Source organism: Amblyomma americanum, chromosome 2, assembly GCF_052857255.1.
Source record: "Amblyomma americanum isolate KBUSLIRL-KWMA chromosome 2, ASM5285725v1, whole genome shotgun sequence".
Taxonomy (NCBI): domain Eukaryota; kingdom Metazoa; phylum Arthropoda; class Arachnida; order Ixodida; family Ixodidae; genus Amblyomma; species Amblyomma americanum.
In genome coordinates this window covers 161,201,397-161,211,524 of record NC_135498.1, presented here as the reverse complement: position 1 = coordinate 161,211,524, position 10,128 = coordinate 161,201,397, and positions in this window count along the sequence as shown.

Below are 10,128 nucleotides of genomic sequence, written 5' to 3'. Positions count from 1 at the left end.
TTCGCCCAGAGAGGGACACTAAACAACATAATCTGGCAATGCCCCTACTCACCTGGGGCTACCGTAAACATTCGTAATGAGGAAGCTTGGGAGTCTGTCCTTCCAACCTCGAAACTCGAAGACCAACTCGAAGCCATCCGCCTGGCGACCGAGGCCTCGAAGAACCAAGCGGTTCGTCACTTCACCAGAGCAGTCACTCTACCGAGTGAGCTAACTGGGACGGCTAGCATATCGTAGGGCGAGAGCGAATTGATCGTTAACCCGAAGTGGAACAGTGTTGGGCAAATGTCTAGGGGACACCCGTCAAGGTGGAGTAGATTTGTGATGAGGCTGTAATTAATCATTGGTATCCAACAAAGCGGATCCATAAAAGGAAAGCTATATATCCTCCACAGGAACTTGGTACTCGAAGCCTCGTATCACTCCGTTAACTACGAAGCTTCTGTTGAAACTGTAAAGCTTTGTAGCCGTATGGCTGCACTTGGCTGTACTCCACTGAATCATCATCATCATCATCATCAGCCCTACTACACCCACTGCAGGGCAAAGGCCTCTCCCATGTCTCTCCAATTAACCCTATCCTTTGCCAGCTGCATCCACCCTTTGCCTGCAAACTTCTTAATCTCATCCGCCCACCTAACCTTCTGCCGCCCCCTGCTACGCTTACTTTCTCTTGGAACCCACTCCGTTACCCTTAAAGACCAGCGGTTATCTTGCCTTCGCATTACATGCCCTGCCCAAGCCCATTTCTTTCTCTTGATTTCGACTAGGATGTCATTAACCCGTGTTTGTTCCCTCACCCACTCTGCCCGCTTCCGATCTCTTAACGTTACACCTATCATTTTTCTTTCCATGGCTCGCTGCGTTGTCCTTAACTTAAGCTGAACTCTTTTCGTTAGCCTCCACGTTTCTGCCCCGTAGGTGAGTACCGGTAAGATTATGCTGTTGTACTCTTTCCTCTTGAGGGAAATTGGTAAACTGCCACTCATGATCTGCGAGAATTCGCCATATGCGCTCCACCCCATTCTTATCCTTCTAGTTATCTCCCTCTCATGATCCGGATCAGCTGTCACTACCTGCCCTAAGTAGACGTATTCCGGCACAATTTCTAGGCTCTCGCTGCCAATTGTGAACTGTTGTTCCCTTGCTAGGCTGTTGAACATTACCTTGGTTTTCTGCATGTTAATTTTTAGACCCATCGATCTGCTCTGCCTGTCTAACTCGTTGATCATGATTTGCAGTTCACCTCCTGAGTGACTCAGCAAGGCAATGTCATCAGCAAATCTCAGATTATTTAGGTATTCTCCATTTATTCTTATTCCCAACTGTTCCCAATTCAGGCCTCGAAATACCTCCTGCAAACATGCGGTGAACAGCATTGGCGAGATCGTGTCTCCTTGCCTGACGCCCTTCCTTATTGGAATTTTATTGCTGACTTTATGGAGGACTATAGTAGCTGCGCAGTTGCTATATATATATATCTTCCAGTATTTTGACATAAGGCTCTTCTACCCCCTGATTACGCAATGCCTGTATGACTGCTGAGGTTTCCACTGAGTCGAATGCTTTCTCGTAATCAATGAAAGCTATATATAGAGGTTGGTTATATTCTGCGCATTTCTCTATCACCTGATTGATGGTGTGAATATGATCTATTGTAGAATATCCTTTACGAAATCCTGCCTGATCATTTGGTTGATTAAAGTCTAACGTTGCCCTGACTCTATTAGCGATTACCTTAGTAAATACTTTGTAGGCAACGGATAGTAAGCTGATCGGCCTGTAATTTTTCAAGTCCTTGGCGTCTCCCTTCTTATGAATTAAGATAATGTTTGCATTCTTCCAAGCTTCTGGTACAGTCGAGGTCATAAGGCATTGCGTATACAGGGTGGCTAGTTTTTCTAGCACGATGTCCCCTCCATCCTTCAACAGATCTGCTGTTACCTGTTCCTCCCCAGCTGCTTTTCCCCTTTTCATTGCTTCTAAGGCTTTCTTTACTTCATCTTTCGTTACTGGCGGAATGACGCATTGCTGTGCACTGCTGTCTTTCTCATTAGCGTTCTGATTACATTGGCTACTGCACCCTTCCACTGAATAATTACTTCCTATTACAACTCTACTCGGCCTTGGAGATTTTCCTAAACATTTGACCAAATGCCATGAGTTCGAATCTTGGTTTATTCGTGTGTTTCTATTCCTCCTGCCTTGTTATAAGAGCCACCGGTCCTATCAGAAAATATGCCACGTAACGGCTTATCACGGTGGTTAGTACCCGAAAAGGACGAACGGTTTTGGCAATCCATTTTGTTCGAAACGGAAAAACTTCATACCCCTTTTCAAAAATCAAGGTTTTAATCAATGACATCATAGAAAAATTATTACACGTTCGTTTCTTTTTTTAAATTGCTTGTGTTATTTCAGCTAAGAGCTCTTCAAATCAGCTAGTGTATGTGCGTATCCAGCGGCGGTACCCTGCGCACCCATTTGAGCCAACTCAAGAGTAAATTTTTCGAAACAGTCTTGCTGAGCTGCTCTTCGCAGCCAGTCCATCGTCCATTCGGAGCGCAGTTTCTTCTGCGGTGGCTCGACGTCAGTCAGAATCGATGGCGGCAGGACTGACAGATGGCGCCACATGCGCGAGACGCCGGAACGCGCACGGGTCTAGATGGCTGACGCCGATACGGAGAAGTCGTGTGTACCGGTGGCTACGATGTAAACTCCAATAAACCCAGTTAGTTTAAGCCCGACTTGTCCTTTCTGCTCGGACACGACATGGTGGCAGCGGTGATGGTGCACGACTCCAAGTTGGTGAAGAACGGTGCGTAATACTGCAAAGAAGTGGTGTAAAGAAACTGCGTCGCAGCGGTCGCTGCGAAGCTAACCCTAAAGGCGCGCTCACACTAGCGGGAAAACGCGGAACGCCGAACGTTTTCCGCGCGCCGCTTCCCACACAAGCCGGTTTTTCTCCCGCAGACAGCCTGCTGTGCCGTCCCGCAGAGCGATGGGTCCGGTAGCTATTTTTCCCTTGCCGCTGTCGAGAACAGCCAACGGGCGCCGACCGTGAACCGTGACGTCGGTCCCAGTTTAGTGACCCCGCCGGCGGAGGCTGCGCGCGTCCGGCCGGCCGTCCGGCCACTCGGCGGTTGCTTTGCCAGCATGAAGATGCGACTTGAGACGGTGCAGAAGCGACGGTGCCGAAGCAGCGAACAGACAAGTATAAATACGTTTACCGTAGCCAACATCTCATCGTTCGAACCAGCCATCCTCGTGACAAAAAGGGCGACGGGAGGAGAGCTAACAGACGATAAAGACGACGACGCGAGAAGAGAGCGCACTTTCCAGTCATCTCTGGTGTCACGTGACTCCCCTTCTCTTTCTGCTCGTTCGGGTCCTCCCTCAACGCCTCCTCTCTCTACATTCCAAGACAACCGCAGCGAGAAAACGCGCGCAGTGTGAAGGGCGGTTCACATGCAAGCGAATTTGCGAACAGAGCGAACAGCGGCGTTGCGCTGCGAAGCGGTTCGCGAGCTTTCGTTTCACATGCATCGCCGCACCGCGTTTCCCACCGCTGCGAAAACCAATGTTGCTGGCAAAATATATGCGCCTGCAACCGGTTTTGGTGGCTTGCAAACACAAAAAATGCGTAATATAAAAGCATTGTTTTGTCATTTCTTTTCATAGTTTATTTCAATAAATATATTTATTGCGTTTTAAGCATTAAACAGCGATTTATGCAATTTCTTTCGTAAACAAAAGTTCTTACGTGCGGCGTACAAACTCGCATGGCAACGCCTGGCCGTCATTGGTTGAGATGCGGTGCTGCCGCGCCGCCGCCGCGAAAATTTCCAACTTGCCCGAACCTCGCCGCTCCAGCCGCCGGGGCTTCCTCCGCCGTTTGAGAGAGGGTGTATGCGCCGCGGCGGCGGAGTTCGCGAGTGGTTCGCTTGCATGTGAAACAGACTTGAGCGTCATTCCGAGGAGGTGCGACGCAGCGTCGACGTTGACGCTGTGCCGCTGCGGGAAGTTTCCCGCTAGTGTGAGCGCGCCTTAACGTGATGACGTTGACGGGAACGCTATGGCAACGCCGGGTCCTGCACATTCAACGATAGCCGTACCAGCGTCGGTGTCCCAGCAGCTTGCACTACTGAATCCGTTTGTGGTCGACCTACCAGGAAAACTTTATTTCCGACGACCTGAGGACTGGAAGTGTCGGTTCACAAGATAGGAGCGGTACCGCATCATCTCGGGTTTAAAGAATCAGGGTACCGAAACAAAGGTGAACACGCTAATTTACGCCATGGGTCGAGAAGCAGAAGACGTCTTGGCTTCACTGAGACTTACGGACACTCGGAAGCAAGACTACCACGCCGTCGCCAGCGCGTTCACGAAACACTTTTTGCCTAGCACGAATGTGATATATGAAAGGGCCAAGTTCAACAAACGAAAGCAGAAAGCTCACGGAACCGTCGACACATTTGTCACGGATTTGTACAAGCTAGCCGAATCATGTGAGTACGGCAGCTTGAAGGAAGAGCTCATTCGCGATCGTCTGGTGGTAGAACTGATCGACATAAACCTCAGCGATAAGTTGCAACTGAGTACACAACTGACCCTGGAGACGGCGATATTGACAGCGCGCAACTCTGCGACGGCCAAACTTCACCGGAAAGAATTGCGACCGCAAAGTCAGTTAGATATGAATGAATGATTGAATTAATTAAAAAAATAATTAATTAATAATGTTTATTTCAGGCAGACAAGGCACAAAAAAGAACACGTGTGTCTCAGAGGATGACAAAAAGGCCCGGATGCCTGACGAGTGTCAGTCTCTCAATGGACACACCTCAGCATAGGGTGAGAAAAAACAATTCGTTAAATTCACTGAAGAGCAAAAAACAAGGGTAAAAATATTACGAGCATTGACACAGAGCGTCACTGGAGGGTGAAAAAATATAATGCAGGCATTCAAAGCATCCGAGCGTGATTTAAGAAGTCAAATTTCTCCTAAAGTGACAAGTATGCATTGAACTTTTTTCTGAAGACTGCTAACGAAGATGATTGATTTACTAACGTCGTAATGGTAGGGTGGCAACTTAAAAAATCTGGTATAACAAATTATTCCTGTTGCATGCCATAATTAGTGCGTATTTGAGCGTTGTTGTAAGTTGTGTACATTGTGTTATATTAATGTTCGTTCGGGAGGTATTTTCGAAGAAATCCTCTTCCATTAAGCTTGATTGCGTGGCATATTGTAATTGCTGTTTCCTGTTAATGAGGTTTCCGACTATTTATATATTGTTCTTCTTGAAGAGCGGAGCGCGATGACTCGTTAAGAGTATGTTTTCAATAATGCGCAATATGAGTTTCTCTAAAACAAATAACTGATCTATATTGTTTTTTGTCGTTGTTCCCCAAACGGATAAGCAGTATTGAAGGCGTGAATGCACTAGACTATAATATAGCGGTTTTTTTAAACTGTGGAGGTAATAGATACCTTAGTTTCTTTATATTACCGGTGGATCTCGCAATCCTGGTTTTAATGTTGTCGATATGATTTGACCAGTTCAAAAGTTCTTCAAACACAACTTCAAGAAAGCTATGAAATGAGCAACGCTGGATGGCTTCATCATTGTACTTTAAATTTATTGTGTCATCGATATGCCTACCACGAGGTCGAAAATAATATATTTCGTTTTCTTAGTGTTTAATTCTAATTTGTTTATTCTTAGCCACTCATAAACTTTCGCGGCCGCAGAAGAAGTTCGCAGTTCGGAATACCGAGTAAAACCTAAGAGACGCCCGCTACGAGGCAGTCCAAATCAACGAGACGTAACCAGCATTTGTAAGTAGTGTGGCTCAGGTACGCGTCCATACTACCACGCGAACTGTCCAGCTGCTGATAAAACGTGCCGGAAGGGGGGGGGGGGGCAAAAAGGGACATTTTGCATCTGTGTGTTAGTTCACGAAGACTACTGGTGCGAAGAAGATCCACCAAGCCACTGTGATGACCCCCATAATGCGCAGGTCCACACGGGACGGAGAGGCAAAGAGACACCGTATGGCTCAGTTTAAACAAACAGGTATATTCAATAATTACACATGATTAAGGTTATACATCAGAGGCTGGGGCGTCCGAGCTTACGTGCCGACGACTTCATGGGGGCGATGGAGTGGCTCCGGAGTTGGGCTCGAGCGGTTGCTGGCGGAAGCTGCACGCCGTCGGGCTTCGGCGCTGAAGGCCCTCTTGGCGAACGATGTCGTCCTCAGCTCAGACTCCACTGCATCCGTTTACATGTGCTTTTAAGCACTTGATTAACAAAGGACTAAGGGCGGTCATTTCCAGTGGCCCGCCCAAAGCATCAATTCTCCAATCCAAAATAACATGCGAGATGGGGACCACCCCTTGGGTTGGGCTTAGCCTCGAACCCAGAGTCTGTTAACAATACAAACTAAATAAACAACAAAAACGCCACCACTCTCTCTCAAGTGAGAGTATACACAGGCTCTCTCTTCGGAGCTAATTCACTAGCGCCTGTCTTTCCACATTCTTGGCGAGTACTGCCTGTCCGCCATGACAGGTGTCCGTCACGGCCCTTCTGGGAATGCGCTTTTGTTCACGAGGCACGGCGGGAAGCTGTGGGTGCCTTCCCGGCGATAGCCCACGTCGAAAGGGGAAGGAGGGAAAGAATGTTGTCTTCGCGGTAGCGCATAGCGTCGGCTGTGGTACGGCGCGCTCTGGCCCGCTGACAGCTCCCTTGTCCTGGAATGTGCCCGGAAATTGGGGAGGATAAAGCCTGTTTCCCCGGGGCGGCGGCGGGTCCGGTTGTTCTGGTCGTCACTCAAAGAGCATGGCTGGGTAATTGATGATGCCGCTGTCACGGGTCTCCGTCTACGCCGCGCCGTCGAACGTGGATCCTCGTAGCACACACGGAATGTCACACTCGCTCACCCTCCAGAAGAATGTTCTCCGAACATTTGAGTCCACGCAGCTCCCCTTGTCTTTCTGAATCGCCTCGCACAGTGCGTCCGACAAAACACTTTTCGCTGCACTCAACACCACTGCACAACACCATATGCCTCCGCTGTCAATACTGGCGTCTCCAGGGGCAGCACTGATCTTCTTTTACAGATAAACATGAAACTCAGCACCCAAGCCTCTCCTTTCTAGTCCAAACTGGACGAAATAAATTTACCACAGTTACAAAGGAGCTCCCACTTCTAGCACGATGACGGCACAGACAAAAATATAGATAACGAAAGGAAGTAGGGCAGGTTCTGCATGCGCTCCGCATGCTCTCCTGTGAAGGTGTTACTTAATGACAGAAAGGTTTAACTACCAACTCCGATAACTTAACACATAAGCACATAGCAATGTTATGAGCTGCGGCATTACACAATTCTAACCAGTTCACAACTCCGCTCTGTTTACGCCATTAGTCCGACTTAGCTTTCCGATTTCGCAGCGGATATCGGCCTTCATGAGTCATACTAAGTAAGTCTGTGCCCCTTTGTCTGCTTTGGGACTCGCGAGGGCTCGTGGCAGGAGCCTCTCCTGGCGTTATCTGCGCGGCAACCTCGCGCGCTTCTTCTTCTAGCAATGCATGAAGTAAATCCGGTGGCATTCCGGCCGTCACCTCGGGCGCCTGCCGAACAAATGCAGGAGAGGGCGTTTCTTGCGAACTATCTGCGCGCTCCGCTTCACTTCTGTCCCCATCAAAATCCGCGCTTTCCCTTTCCTCATTTCGTGAATACTGAACCGGTGCCGACTTGAGGCGATTTGCGTGTATCCTTATCAAACGCCGGTTCACGTCTCGGACTCTGAAGTTTACCGGAGAAAGCTTCTCGACAACCTCGCACGGTCCTCTCCACTTCGTCTGGAACTTACGAGCTAGCCCAATCTGCCTTTGGCAGTTTTCAATGTACACGCTGTCCCCCACATCAAACGGCGCGTCTCTAGCACTGCGATCGTGCACCTCCTTCCTGCGCTTCGCCGCTTTCTTTAAGGACTCCTTTGCGATGTCCCTCGCCACTTGCAAGCGCGATTCTAGCTCAACCTTATAGTCGTCCAGTGAAGCGTATGGGACACGACGGGGGCCCTCTGGCACTTCACTAGGCTGGTCCGGGTCTCGGCCGTAGAGAAGAAAGAATGGCGATTCGCCCGTGCTCTCGTGTGCTGCGGAATTGTAGGCAAACATTGCATACGGGAGCCACAAGTCCCAGTCCCGCTGGTCGCGCGAAACAAAATGCGACAGGAACCCGGCCACGGTTTGGTTCAGTCGCTCCACCGCGCCGTTGCAAGCCGGATGGTACGGTGTTGTCTGCTTCTTAGCGATCTTAAGCAGCTCGCAAACTCTCCTCATTAGCTGCGACACGAAGTTCGTTCCCCGATCTGTCAAGAGTTGCCTCGGGGGTCCATGTCGGAGCACGATCTGTTCGACAAATGCTCTTGCAACCGTGTCTGCCTTCTGATCTGGGAGTGCTACCGCTTCCGCGTATTTTGAAAGGTGATCGACAAATACTAAAATGTACTTGTTTCCGGAAGTGGTCGTGGGCAATGGGCCCATTATGTCCATACCTGTCCGCTCGAAGGGAGCCGAAACCTCAGAGAACGGCTGAATTGGAGCTGGTCTTCGTCCCTTGGGTGTTTTTCTTTCGAGACAGGAATGACACTTCGCACAGTAGTCTCTAACATCCTGTCGCATGCCACTCCAAAAGTACAAACGCTCCACACGCCTGCGTGTCTTTGCTACGCCAAAATGACCGGCGCATGGCGCATCGTGAAACTCGCGAAGAACCCTTTCTGTCCACGACCGAGGTATGACGACTCTCTCCCAAGCGGTTTTCTCTGGTCTCCCTTTCCTGGTTGGCCTCGTGCGCCGACACAGGGTGCCGTCTTTGTCAATGAAATAACCTAGCTGTTCGGGGTGAGACGGTGCGCCCTCTAAGCTTTCGATTATTCGCTTCAGGTCAGGATCTTTGCACTGCTCTGTGCGTAATTCAGCGGGGTCGACTACGGGGACAAACTCATCTATAGCTGCCACGGCAGCTGTGCGGCTGAGTGCATCAGCATTCAGATGTGTCTTTCCTGACTTGTGCTCAACTTCAAAGCAGTATTCCTGCAGGTCTAGATTCCATCTAGCGAGTCGCGAGCTAGGGTCCCTGACACTCATCACCCATTTCAGAGGATGGCAGTCTGTGACTAGCTTGAATTTGCGGCCGTAAAGGTAGGATCTGAAGTGCTTTACTGCCCAGACAACGGCGAGGCACTCCCTTTCCGTAGCTCCGTACTTTTGCTCTGTGGGGCTCAGCTGTCGGCTAGCAAAAGCAACGGGATGTTCTTTGCCCTCGATAACCTGAGATAGCACGGCACCAACTGCGAACTTTGACGCATCTGTGGCCATAACGAAGGGCAAATTAAAATCCGGGTGGCGCAACAGCGGTGCACTCATTAGCTTCCTTTTCAGGGCCCCAAAAGAATTCTCCGCGTTTTCGTCCCAGCGAAAGGCGACATTTTTGACTGTTAAGGCGGTGAGCGGCTTAGCGAGCTTGGCGAACTCCTCTATGTGCCTTCGGTAGTAACCGATCAGGCCGAGAAACTGCCGGACCTGGCGGACGCTAGTCGGGGATGGAAAATCCGAGACACACCTTAGTTTCTCAGGGCCCGGTCGCACGCCGTCAGCTGAAACAACGTGCCCGAGGTACTTCACCTCGTTTTTGAGGAATTGGCACTTAGAGGGCTTCAGCTTGAGACCCGCTCCTCTTAGTCGCACCAAAACCTGCTCAATATCGCGCAAATGGTTCTCAAAACTGTCACTGTATATGATAATGTAATCCATATACACAAAGCACAGCCTCCCCAGAAGACCTGCCAGGATAACATCAGCGGTTCTCTGCCAGACAGCAGGGCTGTTGGCCAGACCCATCGGCATTCTTTTCCATTCATAGTGCCCTGAGGGCGTGTTGAATGCCGTTTTCTCGGCATCTGCCGGATCCATTGCTATCTGCCAGAATCCCGCCGCCATGTCCACTACCGTGAAGTACCTGGCAGAGCCCAGCTGAGAAAGCGTCTCCTGTATATTGGGTATGGGGTATGGATCGATGCGAGTTACGGCATTTAGTTTGCGGTAG